The sequence below is a fragment of the Vanellus vanellus genome, assembly GCF_965231255.1.
Source record: "Vanellus vanellus genome assembly, chromosome: 1".
Classification (NCBI taxonomy): Eukaryota; Metazoa; Chordata; class Aves; order Charadriiformes; family Charadriidae; genus Vanellus; species Vanellus vanellus.
Genome location: NC_138905.1, coordinates 153,736,245 through 153,754,482, shown reverse-complemented (window position 1 = coordinate 153,754,482; position 18,238 = coordinate 153,736,245). Strand labels below are relative to the sequence as shown.

Sequence of the window (18,238 nt, the reverse complement as noted above, 5' to 3'; positions counted from 1 at the left end):
GGAGCAACAACAGAGAAGATACTTGTGTTTGCCCACAGCCACACGTTCTCCCAAGGATGCTGGCCACCGCTGCTGCCTGCGTGGGCGAGCCTTCCTGCCTGCTGCTCTGCCTGCACGCACCAAAACGCAGCAAAACCTCTTGCATCTCCGCCCGCAGCCCTCATGGGTACCCCTGTGCCCAAGCCGTGGCAGCCCACCTCGCTGTTTGCCAATGGTTATCATCTCTTCCAGCCCTTCATCAAGCCAGGGGTGAAGAAATGCCACCAGGCCATCCAGAACCAGGCAAGGAGGTGCCATGTTCCCAGATATTTGCATTTTCTCCATCATTGCCCTGAGGACAGTTTTGTTAATAAGTTATGATTGTATGATCATTGCTGGTTTTTGTTTTGTTTTGGTTTTTTTTTCCCCTGTTGGTTTCTCTTTAGATGTTCCTGTGATTTAACCTTGGGGCAAGGCAGAAATAATAGTATGACCCAGCTCAACTGCAGTACATGTTAAAAAAAAAAAAAAAAAAATTCCTTGGTACTTTCTCACTGAGGGTGCGTCTGGGCACATTTCCATTTACTAAAAGAAAAATAGAGAAAATAGTCATTATAGACCCAAAGACAAGTAACAAATCTGTTTCTCTTTAAATAAAAATCTTCCTAATACATCACTTAAAGAAGAATTTCAGTTTGTGCAAAACTCAAATAAAAAGGCCATTACTATGCAATAAAATAGAGTTGACTGTTTATTCTCTATTTTCAGTACTACTATTGTGGATTATTTGTGTCTAATTGTTATTTCTTCTGTGTTGTTAGTTTAATACAGAGCAGAATCAAAATTCTGCACTAGTATTGCCTCGGATCAGGTGCTCTGCAAGGAAACTGTGGTGTCACCCAGGCACTACAATGACTTCTTTGTAAGATGAAGCAAAAAAATAACTGAAATGTAGGCACGGGGAAAGAGCTCATCTAAGTGCTACCTTCTAGTAGTAAACATATATGCTGTGTCACGTAAACATATGCTAAAAGTTTTTTATGATGTTTGAATTTACTTTTAGGAAAGTACGCTAAAATGTAGGGGTTTGTTTTGTTAAACAAATGTATAATTTGCTGAGAAAATTCACATCAGTCTATGTTCTGCACTTTACATACATTATGGGTAGCTTGTCAAAGGGGATGAGCTGCAGAAATCAGAATGATGTCTTTCAGGACTAATTGGCAGGTACGAGAATTTTGATGATTATTACAGAAGCTATTCTCCTTACTCATGCATCTAAGGAAGAATCAGATCTAAAATGTAAGTTTCTAATTTAGTCTGAATCCCTATCCTGTCTCTGATGGTGATATGGGTGATTTACCAGTTTTAAAATACACTTGCCAGATAATTAATGCACTGGAAGAGCTTTAGTGCCTTTCTCAAGCTCAGTTAATTTTCCACATGTTCGTATTCCAGCCATAAAATCACCTTTTAGTGGAGTTCACAATATAATATGAAAGAAAGAAAAAACACCCCCCAAAATTTATAATTCGTGTCTAAGTGTAATTGCATGGGCATGAAATTAGCAGGAGCACAAGCAGAGCCATTTTGACTTGTCAATCGTCAGGTAATGCTTGTCGCATTTCGGATCACAGATAGTAGCTCCATGTCCATTTTCTCTGCAGGTGCCATACATTTGCACTGGTAGATGGTGCAAAGGAATGGCACGTGCCTGTCCATGCCTCCTCAGAGTCACCCACAGCTGCTACACCGACATTTCACAACTGCCCTCATTACTATCACCACGTGAAGTGCAAATGAGAGAGCTCCACATGAAACTCTATCAATTTCTGAGACCTTGAGACTCGTCAAGACAATACGCACTTTGAAGAGAAATAAAATGCTTTGAAAATACATAAAGAGAAATTGCGTATGGAGGGGAATTACTGAAATAGCATGTCAATATGTGAAATACTCTTCCAGCCCACCCATTCCTACAATTTGAAAGTTGCTCATTCACTGATAAGATACACTCAATTGCAAAGACGTAAAAGGCAGCAATTCTTTTGATAATTACTTTAGCAATACACATGTAAATGGCATTACAATTGAATCTTGCTCAGAAAATCCTTCTGTGTATTGGCAGAACATGGATTTATATGAGAAATGTCTCCAAAGAGAAGAATGCAAAGTATCAACAAAGGAAGCCAAGTTAAGAAAAAAACCCCAACATTTCAAGCTAGATGTATTTATAATGTGGGGTTTTAGGTTAATGAGAGCAACCTGAAGTAACTACTTTACTTTAAATGCCTACTTTAAATGTAATAAACACTAATTACGGATAAAGACTCTCATAAATTAATTTCTAGAAGCTGTCACTGAGAGGCAGAGCTTCAAAACATGATGTAATGCCTCCGAACCAGAGTACAATTTAAAAAAAAAATATCGAATTGCAAGACTTTAAAACAGGTCTTATCATGATGGTGTCTCGACTCGAGTTCAAGAGTCAACCTGAGTTCACAAGGGTGGGGTTAGCAAGAGCACAAGCCCCGAGAGGCAGATGTGCAGTATACAAAGTCCTTCTGAAAGAAGGCCCTGCTGGCAACAGAGCGGTTGAGAAGAGAAAGCCACAAGGTCTCAGTGGCTGCAAAGCCATATCAGAGCGAAGGAGGAGCTGGGGTGCCAGTGCTGGCCCTGCGTCATTTGCTGCAGGCGACAAAGAGACCCAGCTAATGACCAATTTTCTTCTCACAAAATAATTCTTCTAACAAGGGAAGCCCCAGGGGGCACATAAACTATAAATATTCCTAGCTGTTAAATTACCTCAGCGGTTAACGGGTTTTTATTTTTATCCTGGCATTATTTAATACAAAACACAACAAGTGCTGCTGAGGGGGTTTTTTTGTGCCACCTTCACAACCCGGAGAGATAATTTGCTTCTGTGCTATAATATCAATAGCTCTGTGGTGAAGTACAGATGATCAGCAGAAAGTTGGAGGGATATACCACTGAAAAGGGATTATTGCCCGTAGTTTTCATCTCTATTACCACCGTTTCAGCTCCCAAAGAGTTATCAACACAAGAGCATTGGTACAAAGCAGGTTTCTGGAAGGATTACCAAATATATTACATTCAGCGTTGAAATGGCTGTTCCTATGAAAACCAAATGAGAGCAAAGGAAGACAAAAGCTGAGTGCTTCTGCAAATGCCATCTCAAAGCTTTATGCCATCTTAATCTTCATGTAACATCTCAGTACAATCTGGTCCCGTAACTATACTCATGTGGCCATGCGCACCTCCCCCATACACAGAGTCAAGTCCATTTCCAGCTCCACCTGCCTGACTCAACCCAGGTAAGGCTGTCAATGGCTGTGCATCTCAAGTCTGGTCCTCACCCACAGCATGTCCACTTCCCACTGCACTTGCAATGCAAAAAGACCTCCAAGAAGATACAAATAGGGTAAGCGTAAGAATTGAGGATGGAGTCTTTAAGTCAATCCTTTCCTGAATGTCTTGCAGTCTAGAAACTGTGACCTCCTAGATCCTCTAAAATACAATGTCCTAAAACCCCACCCATACAAAGATGAGTCCTCTACTCACTGCCTTAATTTACATTGTTTCTTTGTATTAGGAGACATTCCTGATGCCTCCTAATGAATAGGCCAGTTTAGCAAGTCATACAAATCGCTCTGTAAGTAGGCCCTACCTTAGGAGATGCATAACGTCCTCTTTTGTCACCGCTGAGCTGGAAAGTACTTTGCCATCATCACCTGATTCACACAGGTAACCTTGCTTTTTTCCAGAAAAAATACGGAACAGAAATGTTTATTGATGATTCCTCTTTTCTGCATCATTAACAATTTTGCCATCTCCATCAAGTAATGCCTTATACTGTTGCTAGGATATCTTTTCTTCCTAACATACTTAAATAATCTTTACTGTCCCCAGCTCTGCTAACCATTGATTTTTCCCTGATGTCTTTAGCTCCCCTCATCAATTTTCTACACTTCCTAACTTCTAACTTATATTGATTACCATCTCCTACGCTTTTTTTCATTTTGCTATAATATTGCTTCTTTATTTCTAATTACTGCCTTCCTCATAACCCTGAAACAGGATGGGCTTTGACCTGATAGTGTCCCACTCCATAACAGAATCTATATCTGCTCATCCAATAAAATCCCCTTTAAAAACTTTTCTTTGCATTTTTGTAGCAAAAGATTTTCTTGCAGTTAATTTTACCAGTTGTTTTCCTTAGTTTTGTGTATTGACTACTTTGACGAACAAAGCATATATATTGCTGCTTCTTTTATGCCACACATCTGTAAGCCTGCCCTGAGGGCAATCGGGCTGTGATCAGAGGTTCCTCACCAGCCACTAGGGTAGAACATCTTTATTCATTAAAAGATTTTAGAAGGCAGTTTCTTCGTGAGGTAAGATATTCTCATCCATCTTTTATTCAAACTTTAATAACATGTTAGTGTTGTCTTCATGAGGCAGCGCAACTCCCACTGTGACGCCCTGCACCACTGCCATTCTTCCTTCCACCCGTTACAGGCAGAAATGTAAGCAGCACCTAACAGATTTCTCTCTCTGGTTTAACATGGTGACTACCACCACCACCACCAGACTCTTTACCGAGGCTCTGCTGATTAATATTGATCCACATGCTTTCAAGACTCCAAAGTTTTGAGTTATCCACATTCATGCAACATAAAGCAGTGGCTTTATGCAGACTGTATAGACTCTCCCCACTCTCTTCCAACCCTTCTTGCCCTCTCTGTCTTTCATAAGCAAGATAAAAACCAGTGACCTTACTATTTCGGTGTTAGGAACCAACCTATTAGTTTTCAGAGATGGCGTTTATACCATAATTGCATCTTTTCATCAGGGATAATGTTGCATTCCTATGGCTTGTCTGAACTATTAACACAGTTTCCAAGCTCTAAGATTATCGCTTTATCTGACATTCTATACCACATTGACCCAATTTCTTTGCAAAAAAATCTAGGTTTGAACTCTTCACTGCTCACTCTTTTGGTTTTAGTTTTATATCTCCCTTGATGCTTTATCTAGTTTCTAAGAGGGAAAACTATCTCCTCTTCCTCCCACTTTGTATGTCCGGGACTCTGTGATCCGGGTAGGAAGTGACACATCATTTTCCATAGAACCCAAACTTCCAGTTTTACCTCAGAAACACAGCCAACTATTCAAACCCTGCATCTCCTACCTGCTGTATTTTTTCATTCATACACGTGACTTAATACCTAAGAAAATGACGCTGGCTTTTCTCCACGTCCTTGCCTGAAGTCTTCTATAATCTGCATAATTCTACATTTGCCTAAATAATTTCCTCTATTGTTGATAACCACTGGTGGAAACTTGCCAGCCTTACAGTTTCATTTCATGTTTTTATGATAGGGAGACAGCTGACAGATTTCTTGCTGAATTCTCTATTCATTCGCCTAAACATAGCATTGCTGGTGATGATAGTTGAATTTTAGGATGACTGAAGAACCTCGCAGCAGCAGACTGATTCCTCACGCCACACACTGTAACCCTTCAAGTATCTCTCCAGTTGTGCTCTCTTCTGCTCTGCAAGTTCTTCCCATATTTTTTTTCAATGGGTATCCGAAAAAGGGTCGATACTTCTAGCTAGTTTGCATGTCTTCCAGTTTGCACCCATTATCTGATTACATTTCTTTAATTTTTAATTTTTCCTTTTTCTTTTTCACAAATTCCTGCCCTTAGATCAACAGCATGTGGTTGTCCAAGTCTGTTTCTCTCAAATGCGGCACGGTGGCAGGATCCAAGCTTCTAAGACCATGCATGTTCTCCTTCACGACGATGATTAGCTTGCATTCATGTACAGGAAATCTCATGTCTTATCAAGAGAAGTCAGTCCAAAGTAGCTCCAAACTCTGGGTCTGACCAAAGAGCCACTGGACCCTCACTCCACAAACAAATGGGTCTTTTCAGGAGGCTCACAAGAACTTGCGCCTTGCCAGTCACATGGAGAACAGTGAGCCCCGTCCCACAGAGACAACTGAACAAAGAATAAGAAAAAGGCAGAAATGCAGATGCTTCGGCAAAGCGCTAGACAGGCCTTTCTGCCCCTTCACCCAGAAAGCTGCCTGCAATTCCTGCCTTGCCAGTATGAGGTCTCCTCAGCACAACCACTGCCCATCCCTGTCTACAGGAGTAGTATTTAACAATTCTCATTTTATAAACTGTATCACCCTGGGAGACCATGACTAGCTCATTTAGAATTGCCGGAGAATAAATGACACTTCAGTTAGGTTATTATCTGAAGATTTATACAGATTAACATAGATAGTTCATTGTAATATACGTCTGGATTCGTAAAACTTCAGCAGTCAAAAGGGAAAAAGCCACAAGGGGTCTAGGTATGGTTATGTATATGGGCTTAGAGTCAGCCCTTCTGACTTCAGAAACCTACTTGAGGCCCCAAAAGTAGAAGCACAGCCACCCTTGCCTCCATATGTAGGCAATGAAGAGTGATGGATGGATCGAGTCTCTCTTGAAAAGAGCCTGAAATCAAACTGCCTTCTGGGAAGCGCTTATTCCTCTCCCCTGACTGTACGGAGGGGGGCGTCTGCCACATGAGTTAGGTGGGCTGGTCCCTCACAAAGGTCAGCAGCTAGCAAATACCAGAGAAAACAGTCAGTTAATGTTCATCTCCTTTGAATTACAGTATTTTCCCAAAATAGTCAGGTCAGCTTCCTCCAAAGAACTATTTTAGTTGTGTGTTTTTCTAACAGGCAGCTCTTGTGATCCTGTTCAGACACAACCAGTGATTTTGTGGGTTAATAACACCTCGGTACTAAGGTAACCTAAGAATATAAAATGTTGAGGATGTGTGGCGTTCCAGTCTTAATGTGCTTTTCCCGAGGAGCTCCGCAACGAGGCCAGTTGTCAAGTGTTGTTATGACACACTCCTGGGCTTTCACTTTGACTTCTTTTCACATCTTGTTGACTCTTCCAACGTCTGAAAAGGCCATTTCGATGTGCTGAGGTCATATGTTAAAAAGCTGAAAGCAGGGGCCCTCGCTAATGGTCCTCTGAAAGCAATTGTTTGGCAGAAGTTCATTGCATAAATCGCTCTATACTTTTTTAGGATCGTAAAAGGAAAAATTATACTTTGTCCTCTAAGGAGGAGATGTAAAGATGATGTCCAAGAGCCATTGTTCAGCCACCAAGAGCTGGAATGGGGACTGGAATAAGTGGGTGGGGAGAGAACAGGCCACTACCATCAGTGGAGCAGCCAGAACAGCCCTGGCAGGCAAGAGGAGGGGAGAAGGGAGTCAGGGAAGCTGTAAATAACAACCAGGACAAATAAGAATATTCCTAAATACAATACAGGGGTAGGCAAGTCCCTCAACTACAAAGCTGACATCAGGCTTTGTTACATGGTCAAGTTATAACGTTTATATTTAACACAGATTTTCATAACTTGCATTTAAAATTTGTGCTAATTCCTGTTTGGAAATGCATATTTTGGCTTAAGGACAGTTTATTTCAGTTTAAGTGGAACACAGTGCTCAGCAGTTTTGACCAAGCAAAGTAATGTTAATTAAAACCAATGAAGGAGACTTCCCGCAGCCTGCTGTACCACTTGAGGCGCTCTGCCTTTAAGACATACTAAAAGTAAACAGATGCAATTTTATTTTACCTTTCTGATCTGTCAGGAAAAGGTCTTCTTCAAATGCCCAGGTGTTGGGAACAACATTTAAGATGTGTTGCATTGGTGGACTGCAGTAAGGGGCGGCTTTGGTCAGTAAAAAAAGGGATCTCATAGATACACAAAGTTCCCGCTTTAAGCCCTTTTCTCCCCAAACTGAAAACAACAGCACCTGGAGAAACAGTCCACAGAAATGTCTTCCCTGTATGCACAGAGCCAACTTGCCACGAGTTCTCTCAGGAGCAATACTCCTTGGGACCCAGTGGGGATGTGACAAGGTGATTTGCAACATCTGAATCAGACCACTACACTCATGCAACAGCGTTTGGCTCTGCTACCAGGACTTGTCCCACCAAAATGGGCTGGACCACTCAAGGGAGCAGATTCAGAGGTGGGACATAAGACTGGGATCTGAACCAGGCATTATTATTTGATCATAATAATATTTAAAGTTCTTCATTACTGAAATATTCAAGAATCATACAAAATCCAATTGCACGTGTGCCTAGTGACAGGCTATACCAATACTGGCCAGCAAGGCTTGGGGAAAAGTAAAAAAGGTTAAATAAAAAGATAGTCTGTGCTTCGGATATGGTTGGAACACAAACGGAAACCATGAGGAAAGCTGTACCAAAATTTACAGGAAAAGCACAAACAGTTCAATTTGTTTGGTTTTACAGTCATCATAGGCAAAATAGAAATGTTAGCAGCAGTAAGAGAGAGCAAACAGGGTATCTGGGAAGTAGGGCCATTTCACTTGAGTTCGGTTTTGCTTCCAGTCTTCCATCTCTATTTCATCTGGTTGCATTGCAGACAGGCTTGCAGAAAGGCTAGGAAAGTGCGACTCAGGTAGACCGGGGTTTTTAATATACGTGAGCCTGATTTTGTAAAGACATGCTTACTATTGTCCACTCGAGCAGTGCCACTGCGAGCAGAACCAGTTGTGAAGGCAGTGGGAAGCACCATGAAGTTTTTTCCAGGATGAGCAACTTGACAAGCAAAATCTCTGCCAGTTCACAGCCTCTGACACTTGGTGAGTACTGTAGTCTACCTTTAATTAGAGTTGGAGTAGAGTACGAGTGCCCCTAAATTAGGATATGAATTATTTTCATACACATGGCTATTCATACTGTGCATCGATTGTAAAATATTTTAATGCCCTGTGCAGTTGAAGATGACATCAGTCCTTCTGAAATGTATACTAAACCTCCAGATCGCAATTCAAAGCATATGTTCTGCCTGGTCTGCTGAGGACATAATGGTACAAAACTAGGATGCCTTTAATGAATAAAACACTAGTCACTGATACCATGTGCATTATACATACTTTCCACTTCAGAGGCAAAGCAGTTACAGCTTTCACTGCCTGAAGCCATACTCCATCGGACCGTGACTGTATCACATCTGAGAACATAAGCACATTGAGGCGGTGCGGTCTTTGAACAGGAAACGTTGAAATGAAACCGAAGGTGCTGCCCAAAGCGTTGCTGGTGATCCTCTGCCTCTGAGCCAGCAGCAAACCCACACCACAGCCTGTTCCTGGGGTCGCCGTGCGGCCCCGCCTGGAGAATCAAACCACGTGTCAACCATCACCTCTGCTCAAAAGAGATGCCACTCAACTTACGGTTGCCTGGCCAGGCTGCAGCTTAGTCAGTCATACCCTGCCTACCTCTATTTCTCCAGCGGTTTCAACAGCGTATTATAACCTCATTATTTTTCTGCCCTAAACTATCATTTTATGTCCCTCCGCACCGCTAAAATAACTACCATAATCCATGCCAAAAAGTGCATTCCAGCAATACTCAAAATCACATTAAGGCTCTATCCTGAGCTTGCATTCAGCTGGGTGAATTTAAAGTACCTCAGCACAATTTGCACAAGAAGAGCCTCTCCACACGTTAGGAGCAGGCATGGGATCTACCTGTTTTGCACGTGGCAATGAGTGTCCCTTTGCTAATCCAGACATGGGAATACATGAGAAATTGGCCCAAATCCTGTCAACTATACTATAATACAATAATGCTTCGACGATACTTGCACTGATTTAACCATAGTTATTCCAAATTGTTTTTAAACACAATTTTGGAGCAGCTTATTTTGCCGCAGTATCATCAGGGAGAGTGGTGGCTTTGTGATGGTGTTCGGGTTGGGGTTTTTTCAGGATCCAGCTAAACCAAAATAAACTGTTCCTCCAGTAAAATATAAATCTTAATGATAGACCTATGATGATCTAGATAAATCAGAATCTTCACCTGATGTACAGGTCTCTCAGCTTCCTTCCTTCATGGTGTCGAGTCCTTTGTGCTGGTGTGTCCCTATGTGTCCAATATGTAGGACCATGTAATGTGTATTTGCCTGATCACACGAGCCAAGGGCAGCTGGGGCGCACAAGCGACGGCACTCCAAGGACAACTCACACCCTGCCAGTGGGTCTCTCTCCCTCTCTTCCTGGGACCTCTGTGTGAGGTGCACCTGACCAGCAGATCACAGCTCAAACCAGTCAGCAATAGCTGGACACCACGGGAGCGGATGGGAGCTGCAGATGTGTGAGATACAGGTCCACTTCCGTGCTGTCTGATTCTAATACTCCAGTCGCAAATAGTGCATAAGCCATGTGCTGGGTTTAGTCTGAATTCACTGAGCTTTTCTCTGTTCTACACACTTTTATTCCAAATTGAGAATGCCCATAAACAACTTTAAGTTAATTAGGTTTGCTTTTTTACTGTTTTTGTGTAAGAGTGCTTGACGTTTACCCCCATTTATGTACTGATCAATATAAACAGTCACTCCCGCATCTCTCCCAGTTGTGGTGGCATATGTTTAAGAAGACAGAATGTGAGTGGTTCTGCTCTCACCTGCACCCGTGCGAATCAGGCATAACTTCATTAAGGCAATGTAACTGAACAAAACAGAAGTTGGAACACCTTATTTCAAATTATTTTGGTAGAATACAGTTCACGCAACTAGATAGAACCTCGCGAAAATTTCAACTTTTTATGGAAAAAAAAGAGTACGTTGTTTTTCAGTTTTCAGTTAAACATTTCTCTTTCTCATCACACCTTTCCAGCAGAGCAAATAACCAGTGTTTCCTAAAAGAACTATGATTAAGACTATTTCCGAAGTATTCAGCTTTCCATTTCCTGATTCTGACATTTCATTCATGCAACAAATCAGGAAAGGCCCTCATTTTTTTCCAGAGTCCTCATAATCCAGGTCCTTTTTCCTGGACATAATGCATCCTACTTTACTTAATTTATAAGGTAGAGCTTGCAAAAATTCGAAGCAGATTGCTTCTTCCTCTCCTGTTCTCCAACCTATTCTTAGTTATCCGTACTAGTCTCAGTATTTTCAGAAAAAGCTGCCTTTTGCTTTTTGGCTTTGGGAAGTGGGAATTATTTCTGAAGAAGTTTATAAATATTTGCTCCGAATGCCTGAACAAATGAGCTATTTCCTGCGATTTGCCTTTTGATACCTTAAATCTGTTAGCACTTTGGCATCGGATCCTCCTCAGTGCCTCAGATCACAGCGTGAACTGACGGCTTATGAAAAAAAGGACAAAGTAAACGCTGGGAAGACTGAAAACCAAGAACAAATAATTAAATAAAAGTAGAAAGGAAAACAGCTTAGGCTCAATCTGGAAACAGAGGCCGGGCTGAAGAAACGCTAGCAGTCTCTGGTAGCTCTATTATTCTGGTAGTTTTACTGTTGTCCTTCCTACATCTCCAAAGGACAGGTTTAGAAAGGCTTCGTGTCGGCGGGTCCCTCCCGGCTTTTGGGCTGCTGCTCGGGATTTACGAGAACCTCTCTGCAGAGAGGTCAAAACGCACCCAGGGGGAGAACGAAGAATTTGGTGCATTTACGGCTGCTTCTCCACCCTCCAGCCGGGGGGAAGCTCCAGCTTTACTCCTTTCGCTCCGGTGAGATGTGGGGCCAGCCCTGTGCCTGTTAGCCCGCACGTATCCCAGTTAGATGTGATAAATGTATTTATTAGGCACTCAAAATTGGCAGTAGGGGCATTTACTGTGTGTAAGAGCCAGGAGGATGTCTGCTACACGGCGTTGGGGGCGGGGAGAGACCGGTGGAGAAGTTGAACGCATTATTTAGATTCTAATGTCAGGACTGACTTCAACACCAGATTCACAGCTCCTAGTAATTCAGGGAGAACTCCGACTGTGAATCGTAGGGGCTGGACGTCCCTCAGACAACAGGAGTGTGTGCAAATCCTAATTCCTGCATGCACTGCCCCGAAGCAACCCAACAACTGCCCCGCACAAGATCATTTAAAGAGAGGAAATACATCCACATCAGCTTGTTTCAGTCTTTCCTAAAATGACTACACTCCAGAAGCACTAACAAAGAAGCAGATGTAAGATTTTCTGTGACTTATCTCCAAGGCAATTATTTATAAATCTCCCTGATTCATTACATGCCAAGCCTAAATTAATCCCCTGGTTTAACAACAGAAATGTATATGTAGCCTTGCACATTGCAACCAATAGCGCACGCTAGGCATTTTGCTTTACAGATTATTGCGGATAGCATGAAGCAATTTTGCCCCTTTTGAATATTTTAGGCAGAAAAATAACTTTCTCAAAGAAAAGCCCTTGGCTAGGGACAGTTCCTGCTGCGAGATCTTGTATCTAACTGCTTCTGGAGGCTTCTGAGGGGTCAGGGAAAGCCAGCACTGTATGTGGCTGAGAACGGTATAGAAAAAGCACACACCCGGATGCACATGTACGCACACACACAGGTGCACATGTGCACACACACACGTACACGTGCACATAGACGTGCGCAGAGTTATGTAGAAAACTGCAAAGTATGGTCTTCTTCTCCCCTCTCTCCTCCCTCCCATAATAAAGTCAAATGAAATGGCACGAGTCCCTGAAGGTTAACATTCCCCAGGCTTAGCTATTTTGCTTATCCAAAATACATCCTACTCCCGGTTGTCAGAGGCATCGCAAACCGGGAACGACAGGGCAGCTGGCGTGCTACGGCACAGGGCTGTCTGCGCTGTAGTCTCTGCTGCGCTGGCTACAGATTTGAAGAAGGGGAGATGCTATTTACGCCGTGTGTCTCACAACTTCTTGCTCAAAGTGCTGGAAAGTTCACGTTTGGGGGCTGATATTTTTTCCCTCCTCCCCTCCACCCAAACGCTAATTGTTCTTGCTTTTTAATGAAAGTCAGCAAAGTACAGGATTTTAATTTAAGCTGTCAGTCAAAAGTAACGGAAGAGCTAGAAAGCCTGACGTTGCTTCTTTTCTGTGTGCTGAGTAAAGCTCTGTTAGGGGGTATGTTTCAACAGGAATGAGGAAGGAAGGACCAAGGCCAGAGTAATTAGCCACCAGGCCTTATCTAGGACAAATATTATGAGGGAATAAAGCCATTAAAATGCATCACTTATTTGCTGATGCTAGAGCAGATGCGGCTTCTTTTCCCAGGAATTAAAAAATAATCATGGCAATAGAAATTTTGTCCTGTCTTGTTACAATATCTGGCAGAAACTCCGCTCTCGCCAGGGGCAGGAAAGTTAAACAGAAAACGGGAGATGTCAAATCAATGTCCGGCATCTTACACAGCATGGCGCTGGCTGGGAGCCTGATGGACTGAATGGGGCGACGCAAAGCTGTGGGTGCTCATAACCTGGAGGCCAGCCTTGCAAACCATCTGCGTGTCTACGTGGAGGTTGTCACCCATGGCACCGAGTCCCTCGGGGCAGTATGGACACTGCCCACTGCCCAACCACACACTTCAGGTTCCCCAGGGCTCGCACACCCAAACCCAGCTCTAGAGCAGCACACTGCAGAGCAGCAGGAGAGGTGAAAGTAAGCAAGGCAGCCCCAGCCCTGTCCCCCCAGAGGCACCCACCGAGGGGGGGGTGGGGGTGTCTGGCCGTGGGATGGGGTGGCAGGTCCTGGGGCTGGGAGTCTCCCCAGCTGCAGGGACCCTAACGCGGAGGGGCTCGTGTGTGCAGGAACGGGAGGGGAGGCTGTCTCATGCCTCTTCTACTCCTCATCACGCTGTTTTTGAAGGGTCTTTCAGGCTATTCTCCTCTCTCTAGTGCTGCATGCTTTTTCTCCTGCCTGTCCCTCCTTTTGTGATTTCAAGAGGAAGTGGTGTCTGGTTTTATTGTCTGCTTTGACATTCATTTCTTACATGGCGTAGGAGGACGACATCTATAAAAAGCTATACATCCATCTATCTATCTATCTATCTATCTATCTATCTATCTATCTATCTCTCATAGATGGAAAAATAACTCAGCCTTAAATGAGACACAATGCAAGTCCTGATTAAATTGCCACATTAGTTATGTTTGACATGTTATAACCTTGAATACTAAGAAACTGGGAAAAAAAAATTAAAAAGAAAGCTATATGCAAATAGGAAGGATGATATTTATGTACCAGGCGGCATTAGGCTTCAAACATTTTGGTTGAGATGCTCAGTTTGATTCCTTCAGTTGCTTTGTCGAAGGGTCACAAGTCCAACTTGCCTTTTTTTTTTAATTCCAGTGTTCCGGGACTCGTTATTTGCCATTCACGGTGTTATTAATTCTGGCTGCCTGAACATTTTCATTATCAGAGGGAAAGGAGGAAACCAAAGATAACTTATCGGGCATTGTTCCTGTTTAGGTGCTCCTCTGAGATTTCCTTTCGACTGGAATGTATTTCATTAATTCGGGGGACATTCTGGCATAGATGTCTAATTAGATCTGCTTAATGGGTTTCACGTCACAGAGGCATGTAAATCTTTCCATGAAAGACAAGGTTTGTATTGAGAGATAATATCTTTTATTAGACCTCCAGACAGAATTGGAAGGGATGGACAATATTTTCAGTTTCTCTAAAAAAAACCCTGTAATACTTTGCTACAAACTTTTCCTTTCCTACCTTTTCAGATACTTAAAGACCTGACCACTGAAGTCTCTTCATGGTCTTTGTGTATTAGCATTCACTTGTTTTTCACTAGGAGATTTTGCCCCATCTATATTTTTCTTATTTCTTCCAGAATTTTGGTCTTCTGACATTCACCTGTTTTTTATAACCCACTGCACATTATATTCTATGAATGTTTATGTTTAATTTTACCTGTTCAGAGGTGGAAGGGATCCCAGATGGGGTTTCCTTCCTGGTTTCTATGCCCAAAGATCACCAACTCCCAGAGATTACAAAATGCTACGGTCATCACCGTGGTTGTGTTATTGCCTACTTGACTTAAATGCATATGTGGCAATTGCATGCACTTGTCATTATGTACACCCAATAGCACCCTTAAAATATCCACTATTCTATCCTAAAATCTTTACTAGAGTCCTAAAATCTTTAGAGAGAGACGAGTTGCTGTGCCTGGCTTGGTGGCTCGCCTGTTCTCATGAGAGCAGGGCAGAACATGCACCCACAGGCCACTTCCATCCTCCAGCTTAAGCTTTATTTTTCTGATGCTGGAGGTATTTAAATAACTGACAAAGCAGATTCTACCTAATATATTAGTCACTGCATAGGATGCTGTAGCTAATTTATATGGTTTGTTTTTTTTTTTTATGCCAGATACTAATGCATTCTGCAAAACATGCAAAATACATTACTACATTTTGGAATACTTCAGTTCTTGTAATAACTGGTTTGGTATATTCCTTGAAGTCTTAGGATGCTTATTGTTCAACAGGAAACTGAAATCCCCTGCAGATCTTCTGTTTTGGCAGATATCACAAAAATTCTGGATTGATCTTGCAAGCTTTCTCATGAACTTCCAACCCCTGTTTTAATGTCGCTAAATACACAGCTTCAACTACATCCCGTGGCAAGTTACATGGGTTTATTCTTGGTGGCACCAACCCCCATATCATAACCCACTTGTGTAGGTCACAAAGACCTCTGCGTAAGTCATAAAAATCACCTCTTCTATATGCAAAAAGCGTATAAAGCTTGAAAAAAAATGGGCTTTCTGTTGTGAAAACCTTGTTTGGCTGTAGAGACTAGAAATTCTCTGACATGTAGTTTCGTTTTGCAAAGAACAGGGGGAGGAATAAATCAACTCCTCCTCTCTTGAAAGATAGCTTTATTTTTTAAGCGCATTCAGGTATATGCCAAAACGTTTTTTAAAATGCCTCAGTTTCAGGATATCTCAATGCTAATTGGCAAAGATTAGGCAATAAGAAAACTCTAAAAAAATCAGACCATTTAAGATGTTTGGAATTTGGCACATGAAAACAGAAGCGATAGAAGTCTTTTCCTTAGGAACATATTAATTTGAGTTTTGATCAGTTCATGCTTATTAAAACTTAAAATTAAGCACCTCTGATACCCAATACAGTTGCATCTTAAAATAATATTGCCTTCTTATTTTGCAAAATTACATCCTTCTCCAAATCCAAACAAGGAAATAAACTTCCCCTAGCGCACATCATTTTACATCCCTTGCAATATTGATGATAGCTATTCAAAATGATATCTTTTCATGGCTCTTCCCAGAGACGTAAACGAAAGTGGGATTTGGTACACAGAAGCTCAGCCAAGCAGATTCGTAAAAAGCAAGCACATGCTGATAGAGCAAAATCTTTAAATTGGGTAAGCTGGAAACTGGTTGCCACGCTTATCCATTATCCCCAGACACAAAGCCCATAAAGGGTTCAACTTCAGCCCACAACAGTAATGACTAAAAGCCATTAGCGTATGTAATGGCTGCTCGTTGGCCTATAGGAAATGAACGGATGGTCTCAGTTCAGTTCACGCAGGACAGGCGGCCACATCACAGAAACCACCGAGCATTGCGTGGGGAGGGAGACCCGGTTGCCCTCTCCTGCCCAGAAGCACCTTCCTCCCGAGAGCATCCGTGTTGTACCCGGCAAGCGGACAAACAGGCATTTTCCACTGTCAATTAGCCACTTTTCTCAGACACAAAGCTCACGTTTAGGAGAGTGGAAGAAAAAGTCTGGAGCCTCATGATAAGCCCAGGGGATTAATAAAGGCAGTTTGGTTTACAGGATAAAGTAGAGCCTTTATCACCTGCAGTTCAATCTACCAACTTAAAAATACATGAAATCACAGGACTGGCTTCAACACCACATGAAATAAAAAGCTAAAATAAAGTCTGTATTTGGGGAAGTATTTCTAAAAGATAAAGAAAGAAGGATACCCAAGACTGAAGGTCACACTGGCCATTTCTCCCACCCCGTAAAGCTTAAAGTACTGAACATAGATTGTAGTAACAGAGAGAATAATAGTTGTCAGAGATTTTCTCTAAGAACATAGACGAGGGACAGGGATGGGTCCAGGGGACAATCTCAGCTTCGCAGGAGTGGAGGGAGTTACAAGCTTTCAAATTATCTTCAGTTTGCCTGCCGCTTTGGACACTTCAATTTTTCCCTAAAACTTAAAGCCTCCTTCTAAGCTTCCGGTTTCTTCAGGGTGCAATTTATCACAATCTTATTTTATTTTAAAATGCTCTAAAGCATCAAGGCAAAAAGGGAAGATGAACTCCATTTAATCCTTCTGTTGTACCGCGGCAACAGCAAGCAAGAAGGGAGTTGGAAGTTTACGAGGAAGGCAGGAGAAGAAATGGGAACTCATTGCAACCGGGTTTGGAGATCCTGAAAAGGCAATAATAAGCTTCCAGAGCACAGCTGTCTGGTCGTAGAGCAGAAAAGCACTTCCAACCTCAACTTGACATCATTTGGCATCTCCTTAGCTGGCAGGGTGAAGAACACGCTGTTATTTTACACGGCTATGAAGTACATGCCACAAGAGATTTCAGCTGCTGCGAGGGCCAAGTACAGACATCAAAGGCAAGCGTTTGGATGCAAAGAGGTGAGAAATGCACTTGATTTCTCATAATGAGAAACGTGACTTAATGCTTTATCAAACCCTAACTTCTAATAGGAGTTAGTTACATAACAAAAAGCTCCGCTCCTCTCTGCTGACTGCCAAATAGCTATCAAATATTAAAGAGACGAGCAAGAGCTCCGAAAGGGAGCTGTACGGTCACAGCGCGGCAGCCTTCACGTGCACGGGCGCCCGCGTGTGCCTCTGCATACGTGAGCAAGAGAGTCTTCATGGCAGGCTGGAACCTGAAGGCCAGTGAGGAAACTCGTAAACGTCCCCCCTCTGCGTTGCACTCCCACCGTTCCCAGTTTCCCCAGAAGGCAGGAGTCCCCGAGAGGTCTGGTGGGAAGGAATCGGGAAGAATTGGTTCGGGTCCTGTTTGCAGACACTCTGCCCATAACGTTAATGGGCTGCCAGTGATGGGCTGTTGATAAGCCCAAGCCCCCAAGTCCCACAAGCAACGTGGCCTGCTAGAGACAGCAGCAGTACCAATCCTCTCAATAGCAAGCACTTTTTGAGATCCACTCATGGAATAACACAAGAATCTCAGCTGTGATTAAAGTAAATCTTGCAAGTTTAAACTAACCCATCTAGTTTTTGTTTGTTTGTTTGTTTGTTTTCTAGAGAGGAGAAAGGAAAAAGGAGGTTGCCTCTTGCATGCTCCATACTTGGAGCTGACAATATTGAGGCTGTGTCTAGAAGACCCAAATCAAGTGTTGGGAAGAAGATGAAACGCGGGGTAAAAACTCGG

At 42.6% G+C, this 18,238-nt stretch overlaps 1 protein-coding gene across 2 annotated transcripts in view; it reads right to left on the bottom strand.

The window, feature by feature from the left end:
- SH3RF3 (SH3 domain containing ring finger 3) overlaps positions 1–18,238 on the bottom strand; it is a gene marked incomplete at its 3' end in the record, with an annotated part of 251,528 nt that overhangs the window by 142,556 nt on the left and 90,734 nt on the right. The window lies entirely within an intron of this gene.